Below are 13,105 nucleotides of genomic sequence, written 5' to 3'. Positions count from 1 at the left end.
CTGCGTAGGTCGGAGTTTCTACGTCAAAGCTGCCGCACAGGTGTTTCCGCGTTCGTCGCGCCGGAATTCGATTTATTACGGGTTATTGCCGATCGCGCCCTTTCACGATTTACCCGAAAATTTCACACGGATGTGACGGGAGAAAGGACCACGAGCTCGGCCGACGACTGAAACGCGTTTGCGGCTTTGCGAGAACGAGTTTCTGGCTTCTCCACGATGAAAGCCGCCACTTCCTCGCGTGTAAAAATTCGATTCCGCGATGAATTGTCATCAATTTCGCACATTTGGCCTCCGCGCACCAATTCGCTAATTCGCGGACACGACGCTGCTTTTATTCTCCCTCTTTCCTTAGCTTTATTTATTTATCTATTTACTTTTGTATCTTTTTATTGTTAGTTGGGCTTATTTAACTGGATGTTCAAATTGCGAGAGTAATATTATTCAGTTCACGCGTTTGATCGTGGGCGAAAATTTGATTTGCGTTACATCATTATAGGTGATCTAAATGTATGCGTATGTATGCGTACATATTGCCAGTGATGAAACTTTACTCACGCTTTGCAAATTACGACATAAGTGATGAAACTACGATCCGCGCGATCTTCGACAAGTAGTCCTTATTAATGGATTTTATATTCCCGTGTTCTCTCGCGATCAAGAGATCGTGCGATACATTGGTGGAAGTTTTCGCAGAACTTTATCGAGAAGTTATTCCGAGTGCGTTGCTCTGAATTTCTTCTCACGGTGTTTAACTACTTTTACAGGACATATTCTTACAAGAAATTCTAAAATACTTTTTCCTTGTAAGCCTTCCTATCTATCGCCAGTTTTTCTGTCACACACGCTGAGGAAACGCGAATATATATATATATATAAAGTGAGCGCAAAAAGTATTCGGACAGAGAAAATTAAAAAAAAAATTATTTTTAAAAACTAAACATTATCCAGTAAGAAATGAATCATCGAATTGATGTCGAATGAATATCGATACGATGATTTCAACACCAATTTGACGTCAATTCGACGTTTAATTGACAATCATTTCTTGCTGGATAATTATTCATAAAGGTCAATTTATTCATAAAGAATAAAATAGACTGTATGTTTCTTAAAATTATACAGGATATCCCAAATTTTTTTGCCAATCACTTTTGTGTAGATATAGCGGACTAAACTGAATCGACAAAATCCTCTACCATTTTGCAATTTTCGCAATAGTTAACAAGATATTAATTTTTAAAAATTGCCAAATATTGGTCTTGAATAATTTTTTACTCAAATACTATGAACTTTATAGAAAAGCTGCAAGAAACAAAAATCATTAATTTTCTTCTCATAAAGTTCTGAGATTTTTTCAGAATTTTTTAATACCGCATTTTCTCATGTTGGTAAAAATAAGAAAATGCAGCACTAAAAAGTTGATAAAAAATTTTTTTTAAATTCTCAGAACTTTATGTGTGTAACAAGTAGCATCATCATAAATTATAATCTACATAAAATGATTACTGTAAGGCGTGTAAAAGACCTAGTGGTTATTTCGTGATACATACGTATAGAGGAATAGTAAAGCATGTTGTATAGCAAAATACATGTGCTTTGCTTTCGTATTCTTTGTTTAGTTTGTTGAAACCCTTGCATTTTTGCCATATATCCCACCCATTATCTATATATAGGAAAAATGCAAGATTTCAAAAAGTTTATTTTTTAATACGAAAACTAAATATTTCGGATTTCTAATATTTTTTTCATAGTAGTAGATAGTACAAAGCTTTTATTGATATTCGTTTATTTTAAACATAGTAAATAATACTTAATAAATTAAGTTTTTGATAGGTGCGGCGTATATACCGGAGTTGCCCTACACAAAAGCGATTGGCAAAAACTTTCGGGACACCCTATATATACCAAAAAGATGTGTAGAGGAAAGACCCCTATTATGAGATACCGAGTTCATTTTGGGCAAATGCTAGAAGTCTATGGGCAGAATTTTAAAAAATAATAAGTCATTTTGAAGGGAATTCAATAAGCTTTAAGATAATGTTATATAAAATTTAATTCAAATTCCATTTTTTTTGAAAATTAAAGAAATGTAAAAAGTAAGCAAATCGCAAAGTCAAAAAATTGTGCTCTTAATATGAGATGTTCCGAGAAATCGATAGTAAAACGCAAAGTATATCAGTATTGCAATTAAAAAACTTTATTTAATGTGTTTCTAAAATACAGTCAGCGTGCGCGAAAAATGAGCATGCGAAAGATTATACCCAGAACTCGTCGTTAGGTAGTTGGAATCAAGCATCGCAGAAATAGGCACTCGACGTTCATTCCGGTTGTCCTTTTTATTAATGTACAATAACATTTATACTTTAGCAACGATTTTCACTATAATATAGAAGCGTGGGTTATTTCATATTAGGAATATCCTGGGTATCTCATATTACGATTTCCACGCTTTATGGTTTTACGATCATCAAATCTAACTTCTGTAATTAAACAATTCAACATATCCCGTATTTTTCTATTAGTACAACTTTACTCTATATATCACTATATGAAGAATTTATTTTGCCAAATATTTATTTATTTAATAATAAACAAGGTTTAAAGGCTCATCTCAATGAAACTTGAAGACATCCAAATTCTAAAATCTTTTTTTACAATGACTACAGGCATGATCTAATAATGAATTTTCTACTAAATAGTTTTCAATCCAAGAGCAATACATTCATGGTGGAACCAATATATAGCGGTTATTAGTTTAACAGAAACGTCGCTATCTTATATTAGGCGCCTATCTCATAATAGGGGGCTTTCCTCTATTAATTATAGAAAATATATCATCTGGAAAATAAGCGAAAATTAAAAATTGTATTGTTTGGATGATCAAAAAATATTCACACAGTCGAGAAATTTAGCTTCTAAAATCAGAAATACATGCAAAACTTGGTTGTTTATGTTAGAACAGAATGTATTCATTGTATAAAATTGCTAATTAATGTTTATTTTCTACAAATAAGACTTTTTTTTATAAAAAATTTCCTTGTACGAATACTTTTTTATCTCACTGTATGTCGTGTAATGTTAACGACATTAACCGATGTAATTCTAATGAAATATCCCATTCAATCTCTCGAACGATCACCAACGTTGTCATTGATGGAAAAAAATGCGGTCATACATGTGCCGAATATTTTATTGACGCAAATTCGACGAGACGCGAGAGTATCGTTTAGCAAGATTTACCGAATTTTTATTCCCGCTATTACGCAATCGCCCACATGTACACACGCGCTCGCATAAATCGACGATATTACGGCACGAGATTAATTGGAATAACGCCGAGTGTGTACGCTCTGGCCGTTCTCTCCGACCCGAAAGGTCGGAAGAGTTTGTAAACGATCGTAAAGCCACAAGGTCGTATTTACGAACGCACATGTGCTCGCTTTCGACGCCCGTGAATAACTTACCTATATGTGACACAGCTGTGATGTGTGAACAGTACACACGCATACTTATAGGTATAGTTTCGTGTTCCTTTGAAGAACGTAGGATTGTCATTTGTGCAGTGTCACCTTTAAAAGTTACGATATTAAAATATTTCCTCTCGATGGTTTTCCTAATAAAGATAAATCATTTTAACATGTCATTTAACTAAGCTGGAAGTCTTTCTTAAGTAGAGTAGCCTGCAGAGTAGAGTATCTATCAAGACTAATACTTTTCCTTTTTGCAGTTTTTAGGAAATTGAATAGGGTGTTGACGAATTGTACCACCATGGCTGAATTCGAAAAAATACCGAAAAAAAACCTTCGAGTTTCATTTTGTCTTTGTTGTTCACTGAATAATACTCGCAAGTAGTGTTTTCGAACGTAGCTCATACGGTTAAATCTGCATTGAATATTTTTTAAGCGAAACATTTTTTGTTTAAAGGTGACGACACGGATGAGACGCTGGAAACATATGGCTTAAATACTGTTATTTTTGTTTTGTTTCCTAGCCGTCCGTTTACGAGTGACGTTTAAAATTGATTTTGTTTGGTATCTGATTTAAGTTTTCGTATAATATCTAAAATGTTATCAGAACAATGTGAGTAATTGAATTATAATATCAGGGTTATAACTGATATCTAAACACTTTTCGAGTATAGCATCAAATTAACAAAATATTTATAAGTTATGTTGTTGTTGGAAAATTCGTAAAAATAGAGAAAATTGGGTAAATTATATTTGTTATTAGTCTTTATATTGCCTACATTTAAGATTAAATAACATACTAAAATTAAGTAGTTGAATACTTGTCACTAGTTTTTATATTATACCTACATTTAAGATAAAATGACACGTTAAGATTGAATAATTGAGTAATACTTTTGTAATTACTACAGATTTTAATATTTGTATAAGAAAAAGTACATTTGTATTGAATTTTTTTAAGATAACTTACTAAAAATAATTTATAGATATTATTTGTTGGATTTAAAAAAAATTTAGATCTTTCTTTGTAAAAACTAATGATTGTTTTTTAGAAGTGTGATTTAGGAACCCAATGATATAATTTAACGATTCGGTCTTCAAATCGTACCAAAAGCTATTTTTTTAAATCTTAATTTAAACAATAATTCAATGTTTATTTCCGTAAAAATATTATTTTGTTTTATTGCCAGTAAACCAAAATTTAATGTAAGTACAAAAATATTCTGATTTCTTTAGCACTTTTGTTACAATTTTGTTTAAATGTTAAGAAGTACGATATAAGCGACTTCCTCCTACTTTCGACAGTACGACTTTATGATTCAATACTTTAGTATTTTACCGCATGATAAAGTTATCACGTAAAGATCTTTTTTCATAAAAAGATTACCTTGTATCTAAATGCTTTGTAATTTCGCTGTATATGTAAACATTTAATAACTGTTGTACGATCAACATTTAATTCTCTGGCAAGTTCTGAAATGGATTGTACTGGATTTTCATCCAATAGTGCTCGTAAATCCGCATTTTCCTTTTATCGTTAACATTGAAATCATCACATTTAAATCGACAGAATCAATATTCACATGTCTTAATTGATAGAGGAACATCACCATAAATTTCTATCAGAATTCTACGACCTTCCGCTTTTTTCTTCCAATTAAAAAACAAAAGCAACGCATGTCAAAAATGCTCTTTAGGAAGCTCCATTTTCAAATTGATATAAACACGATTCTTACTGCGTCCATTGTTAGTAAACGACTAAATATCATGGAGTAATATTAAAGCATTAAGAAATAATAGCTGTGTGATTGGAATGTCTTCGACAACATTGATATATTATTAGTATCGTCTCTTGCAAAACCCTCAAAACTAAATCACACTCCTAATACATACACTTTAAATAAAATTGTAGTCTCTTTGTACAAAAAGTCATTTTCAGACACATGAAAAGATTTTACAATACAATCTTCTTACAATTAGCTCTTTCTGCTCCGATTTTTTATATAATAATTTCTAAATTTCAGAAATGCATTCATTACGATTGAAAGCTAAATTCTATCGAAAAAAAAAATAACGATGTTGTTTCTTACAATGAAGATATCATTTTAAAGCAAAAATTATATTTTTCATGCTGGATTTTGTTTTTAACGTGTTCCTATTTATGGAGAAATCTCCACGTAAAGTTGATAACGGCTGAAAAAACGCGAGGAATGTATCTACGCACGAAACGCAGGGCGATTTTACTTGAAATTCGTACGGCACTACGACGTGCACACACACATGCATAGACACACGCACTCACACATGTACACGCTACCATCGTAGTCAGTGGTTGGCATTTCTATAAGTACCGTTATACATATCAATGGAATCTCGCAGGACTACCACAGGTATACAACGGACCAAAAAAAGGTTGAAGTCAAAATTTTCAATTCTATTCTCATTTTCCAGAACAATGTTGAACAATGTGTTCAAGTGCAAAAGTTGGTGAACAAATTAGGAATAAACGCATTGTCAAATTCGCAATCAAAAGACGCACGTAGGAAAAGTGAGGGCGAAAGGGTTGACAATAAAAAAATAAAAGTAGAGAAAAAATCTGCTATCTCTACAAAGCACAGAATGATTAGTCTTTTGACCCATGCAAAATGGTCAAAGTCGAATTAGCGCTATACATCGAATAACATTTACGACTGACAATCTAGAAGTTATATTTATTCCTGTGATATGGGTTATCCTATTCATTCCTATGATATTATATCTTACTAGTACGGTGTTAAATTTTAACGATTGCCAATATTTTCAAAGAAAAATTCAAGCAAAAGAATTCAGGTTTTCACCATTTTCTTCGGGAACGTATACGAATACGTGGCACAAAATGGTCAGTATAATTATTGTAAGACAATTTCTTAAGAGGGTTTCTTGACGATTATTTCAAGAAAACCAACTCTGGTTTTCAGCATCATATTCCTCTTATTCGTAGCAAGAGAGATTCCACAAAGATTTGGCAAAAGCGGGTTCCCGGCAGAACTATATGACAGCTAGGTAGAAGGATAGAAGCAAGAGGAGAAGGGAAGTAGGCGAGGGATGGAAGGACAGCTAACGGAAGGTAGTGGAACGGGAGTGAGCGATGAGCGGGCGGTATTCGAGGGCGACCCGAAGCGGGTGAAGTTAGGTCGCGAAGGGACGCAAAGAGACGCGCTCGGCTAAATAACGGCTTGCCCTATCCTCCTACTCTTCTTACTCGCGCTCTTCGCCTCTTTGTTCCCCTCCGTCGTCCTCGTTGCCGTCGCCGTCGCCGTCGTCGTTGCTCGCGTTGCCGTCGTTATAACCCTAATAGCACAGAAGGATTTTTATAATGTTGCAGGAATATAACATTGAAACTATCGCAGTTACGTTGCGTAACGTTTTTGCAGGTAAGAATGTAAAAAAAGCTCGATAGATAACGAGGTTTCTTGCATTCTTACCTGCAGGATTTGTAATTTTACAATTCATCATTGACATGGAACCAAATTGAAAGAATAATTTGCATCTGAGTGGTCATTCGATCTGTTGTTATGGTGGTGTGCAAGGAAAACTCAATGTCTAAATTCTAGTATTTCGCTGAAGATAGCCCCAAATGTTTGGCCGAAACGTTCGAAATGTAACACAATTTGAATATATACAGGATATCCCGAAAGTTTTTGCCAATCGCTTTTGTGTAGATAGAGCGGACTAAACTGAGTCGAAAAGTCTTCATTATGCAATTTTCGCAATAGTTAACAAGATATTACTAAAAATTGCCAAATATTGGTCTTGAATAATTTTTTACTCAAATAGTATGAACTTTATAGAAAAACTGTAAGAGACAAAAATAATTTATTTTCTTCTCATAGAACTCTAAGAATTTTTTTCAGAATTTTTTATCAACTTTTTAGTACTGCATTTTCTTATTTTTACCAACATGAGAAAATACGGTATTAAAAAATTTTGAAAAAATTCTCAGAACTTTATGAGAAGAAAATAAATGATTTTTGTCTCTTGTAGTTTTTTTGTAAAATTGATAGTATTTGATTAAAAAATTATTCAAGACCAATATTTGACAATTTTTAATAATTAATATCTTGTTAACACTATTGCAAAAATTGCAAAATGGTAGAGGACTTTTTGACTCAGTTTAGTCCGCTCTATCTACACAAAAGCGATTGGCAAAAACTTTCGGGACATCCTATATTTTTGGGTCTACTTTTTTCTTAATACATCTATGTAAGAATTTGTCATAATTTTTGTTTTATGATTGAATTTGCGCACCAATTACTGCGCCTTACTCTCATTTGCCTTGAATCTTTTAATTTTTTATTATATTTAAGCTCTACATAATATATTAAATTAATAAAATCTATTAAAAGTGTAACCATAAAAATAAAATTTTTTGGGATGTTCTTTTCTCTCTCTTCTTCCTCTCACTAAGCATCTTATTTACTAAAAGATTAATATTCTTATCTATTTTGCACACGTGCGTGCGTTTGTGCGAATGTGTGAGCATGATTGATCGATTGGATAAATCTGTATTTATTTAATTGAGGGTTTCAAAAATTTCTCAGAAACTTTGCATTCACAACGTTACCGCCTTTTATTCTTTTCTTTCCTCGTTCATTCGTTTCGTGAGTTTACGTATACCTGCACTATCATCTACATATTTTCTATTAAGATTTTCTGATTTTTCATTTTTTGGAAACAAGAGTATTCCAAGGAAATGACCATATTATCCTCCAACTGACAAGGGGAACATTCCAAAAATCACAGATGAAACGATGTGGCACGATAAATCATTGCATCCTTATTGTTCGCCAATGTTAAACAGGGATGGAGTGATCAGCGCGAGTGTGTCGCATAATGCCTGCTCGGAAACCACTCGAGGCGCCTGGAAAATGGCAAAAACGGAAAGGGCCGGGCTTTACAAAAAAAAAAGGAAACCGGCGGTCTCTTTTCCGTTGGCTGAGTCGTCGATTCAGGCAAAATGGCTGCGTTATAGGCGTCGCGGCCGATTCTGGCGATTCTCTCCGTCTTTTTCTTCCTCGGCTGTCAACCATCGTTTTCCTTCTTTTTTTATCCCGATCCTTCTCTTGGTATCCCTCGACCTTCGTACCGTTTTACTGAGCACGGAGCGACCCCGCGTCTCCTCGCTCGCTCCCACGTCGGTTATTAAACGGGAAAACGAGACCGGCGGCGCGACGCGACGCGAAAGGGAGAGAACGCGAGAGAAAGAGAAAGAAAAAGAGAGAGAGAGAGCGAGATACAGAAAGGGAGGGGACCCCAAACGCGGCCTCGCGATCCGCGGCCAGGCCGCCGCCGGCCACGTCGTTCGCCGCGGATTCCCTGGCAGCGGTTCGATATACCAGAGGTTATTTAGACTTAGCGAACGCGCTCTCGACGCTGCCTGCCTCCGGGCCATTCGGTCTAAAGTCGATATCGAGGAGGAATCGGGGGGAGAGAGAAAGATAGAGGCAAAGAGAGAAAGATAAAGAGCCTCCGTGTCACCGGCCGTCGTTCTACTCTATAACGAGACCGCGCTGTTGGCGATCCTCTCGAGTTCTACGAACGAGCTTCAAGCTTTAATACATTCGACCGTTCCAAATCACGATTTATTTTATGTGAGAGACTATCCGAAGGTACAATAAGGCTCAGCAGAAAAAGCAGCTTTCCTGAAAATTCTTTCGTGTGATTGCACTTAGCTCCTCACTGGATCTGAATGTACATATATACCGATCATTAGAGAATCAGTTGCAAAGTTGCTTTTTCTGCGGAATGCAATCATTGATGCAATCAATTTGCGAATGTTGAACTTTCTGATTTTGCAATTTCTGCATCTCGAATGTATAAAATGACGAGCGCGCTCAATATAAGCGGGATAAGAATCGGTTAGGCATCAATTTGAAAGAGAATAAAAACATTGAGCCTCTTCAATTTGTGAATTGCGAAATAACACTGGTTCTGGTTATTCAAAAGTATTTAAACACGCGCGCACAAAAGTTATTTCGTATACGCGTCGCTAAGTACGATTTGGATGTTCGCATTGTAATAGAATTAAAATAGATTATATTTTTATGATATATTAAGAAAGGACAGAAAGTTTGTACAGTCAAATTGAGTAAAGGTAAAATTTGCCAATTTATTTCAGGGAAAGTAATAAATCAACACATTTTACATGTCATATTCTGCGACTATTAAGGAAGCAATTTGATACTTTTTAGTCTTCTATAATTTTCTTCAAGACACTTTATCCTGTATATAATATTTGTAAAATAAGTAGTAGAAAAATACTAATATTACAAAATAATATCAACATTATCAATATTATTATTCTGTAATAACATTTTTCTAGCGGATTGCTTGTTTAAAAGCCACAGAATCGTGAAAAAATTTGTTTATCTTCAACGAAATACTTTAATGTTTCGACAGATATTAATATTTTTGCCGAGAATTTCTAATTTATAAATTGCAAACAAAATATAGAAAATTACTAAACAAGTACAAAACTACAATGGTAATCAAATACTGATTTTGAAGCCACGGCACTGACATAGTCGGCGTTGGGAAACGATTGTGACTGAAAATATCCGCGAGTACAGTGACGATACTTTTCATCGACGTCGTCGTTACAGTTCTCGCGGTTGGATCGCTAATACGCACGCCAATTATCTCTAGGCTCGTTGCGAAATCAAAAATGCGCGTCGCGTCTCGTCGCGTCTCGTCGGGTCGCATTACCTCGCCTCGCCTGTCTCTGCGTACGTCCGGCGGGATACACGTGGCGCGACCCGAAAAAGTATTCGTCGACATTCGCGGCTCGCGCTCTCGCGGCCACGATCGCATTCCCAGCGTCCCTGGAAATCCGCGAAGCGCTCGAAAAATATATTTCGAAGTAAACCAAGCGATACGGTGATACAAAAGAGAGCGAGAGAGAAGAGGGAAATAGCCCGTAAATATATCGCCATCGTGCTGACGATTTATCCGCGTCAACGAGCAGACATCCATGTTTCGTGTTTTCAGGCTTACGTATAACGCTATATAACGCGCGTTTATACGTGGGCGTGTTCCTCGTGCTTACTCGCCCTTTGCTCCTATTCGACGCACACGGTCTCACGATATCCTTCCCCGTCGTTGTCACCTTTTCCCACGTCTCTCTCTCTCTCTCTCTCTCTCCTCGCTCGTGTCACTCGTTCAAGCCGAACATGTCGGTTATTAAACCAGAAAATGAGCCGACGGCGTCTCGCGAAAATGGAAATTCCAACGAGGTCTCGCAAGAATGAGACCGCGTGAAGGAGGGAGAGCGAGAGAGCGCGCAATTTTAGGCAATCAGACTTTCTCCGCGCGCGATCGCGCGCGATAGCGGCGGTAGCGGCGGCGAATTCGTGACCTTGCGAGACCTTCCGCTCGTGCGGCACCCGGCCGCTACGTGGCTGATGACATTGAGAATCGCGCCGCGAGAGACCATCGCCGTGCGCGATCACGTGGAGTAAAACGCGCGCCCGCGCTCGTCGGCTTCGGAACCGCGCGGGAGACGCGCCGGTATAACAAACGAGGATCTCCCCTCCGTCCCTCCTTCCCCGCCGCCACGCAGCTCCGTGTTCCCCACGTGGCGGCAAAACGGCACACTTTAGTTTGCGCATTCCTATACGTCTTCCTTTCGCTCTCGCTCTCGTCCCTATCGTTCCCGGTTCGTTCGTCTCTCTCTTTTGCCGCCGGTCGTCGTGAAGGAAGAAGAAGAGGGTGTTTGCACGCCTATACATACTTATAGATATATATATAACTACACATAACTCGGTCTTGAGTTCTCTCCAAGTGTTTCTGTTTTACCTACCTACCTACCTACCGCCGCCGCCGCCGACTCGTAAACGCAGTTTAAGCGACTTCGAGATGGCAGTCGGCGCCGTTCTCGCATTACGGAAGCGAAGTTTTCAAGTTCCACGACACTGACCCAGTTTACCCTCTCTGCCGCTGCCGCCTCCACCACCTCCGCCGCCTCCACCACCGTTCCCCCTGTCTCTCTTTCTCTGACTTTCTCTCTCTCCCTCTCCCTCTCCCCCGTTTCCCTCCCATCTAATACTTCTACTACAGACGAGCGGGCGGCGGGTAGTTACAGTTTCCCGCAGGTACGTATGAATGCGCAGGCATCAAAAGCGCTCTCACTCTCGTCCGTGCCGTCTCGGATGTCTCGCACGCGCAGGTCAGTGGTCGACGCACTGTCGTTTCCGAGCATGAGAGCGAGCGAAAGAGGACCGGCGCGGCGGCCGGATAAAAGAGAGAAACGGAGAGCCGGGTGCGTCGTTACTCGATCGTCGTTCGATCTTTTTCATCGGCGCGTTGCGGATAGCTCGATCGCCACGCGAGAGACGTTTTTCAATCGCGTCAGCATGACTAAGAAACAACCGAGCGCTAATAATTAAAAAACAACGCGCCAAACGTAATTGCCAAGCTGTAATGACGAGGCGTAATAACGAGCGAAGAAAGTCTAGAGAGATCGCCACGTGTTATGAAATTATATCGGCCGATAGTAGGATACATACACATCGACGTTTCTCTCTACGACTGAATATGAAATTAATGAGCGGGATGGGCTTGGGGCTCGTCGTCGTTGCTGTAATATCTAATAATTGACTTGTTACACGGAACGTGGCAATCGGTATATAACGCGAGTCAATAGTTTAACGCTACCTAGGAGTGTCGCGCGAGGATATGATAATAAATTAAATTCCTCTACGCGAATAATATATTCGCGGACGTGAATGTCATTAAACGGTGTTAATGACCCTGACACACTGCAAACTATTCCCACGGGTGATTGTACAACAGATTTATCATGTGCATGACATAATGTCATGTTCTGTACACTGGAAAAAGCGAAAAAGAGTCTTATTGCATTAATTGGAATTCTAGTTGAAAATGGACAAATTAGAATTTTTTTATTTAAATCTATCAGAATTCCAATTGAAATAATCAGAATCCTGATTGATATGATTAGAAATTTCTGGCTCGTTCGTTTTCAACTAAAAACTTTCTTAAGGGACTTTCTGTAGGAACTATAAAATGTACAGGACTGTTCAGGTATATCTCCGTTTCCTGATTTTTCCTCAAAGAGGCAGGCATGATCGTCAGGCATTTACCATGGCGAAGCCTCTCAGGCCCGCCCTGATATTGGTGCGCGTTCACCGCTTGTGCTTACGCTTCTGAACTACTTTGAAGCGCCTCGTACGCCGCTTCTCGATAGCAACGACGAAAGCCATAAAAGCCGTTGCCAAATCGCCGTCGCTCGACGACCGTTCTCGCGCTCCCCTCGCGTTTCTCCCCCTCACCGCTCCCCCTCGCGGCTTCGCCATGCCGCGCTTCGTCACGTTCTCGCCTCTGCTACACGAGGTTTCCCCTCGCGCTGTTAACCCGCCACTCTCTCTTTCTCTTTCTCGTTCTCGGTCTCTCTTTTTCTCGCATCCGTCTCATTGTCCGCGCCTATATCCCCTTCGGCGCGTCTCACCTTTTTCGATCGCCGTCCGCCGCGTCGTCGGTGTCATCATTGTTGTGTGAGTAAAACGCGCGACCATGAGCGTAGTATAATTGGAATGACCGATGACCATTTACCGAAGACCGTTGATTTATGGCAGATTTTT

The sequence above is a fragment of the Trachymyrmex cornetzi genome, unplaced genomic scaffold (assembly GCF_001594075.2).
Source record: "Trachymyrmex cornetzi isolate Tcor2-1 unplaced genomic scaffold, Tcor1.1 scaffold861, whole genome shotgun sequence".
Lineage (NCBI taxonomy): Eukaryota > Metazoa > Arthropoda > Insecta > Hymenoptera > Formicidae > Trachymyrmex > Trachymyrmex cornetzi.
The sequence above is the reverse complement of the archived record's forward strand: the minus strand, read 5'-3'. Positions refer to the sequence as shown.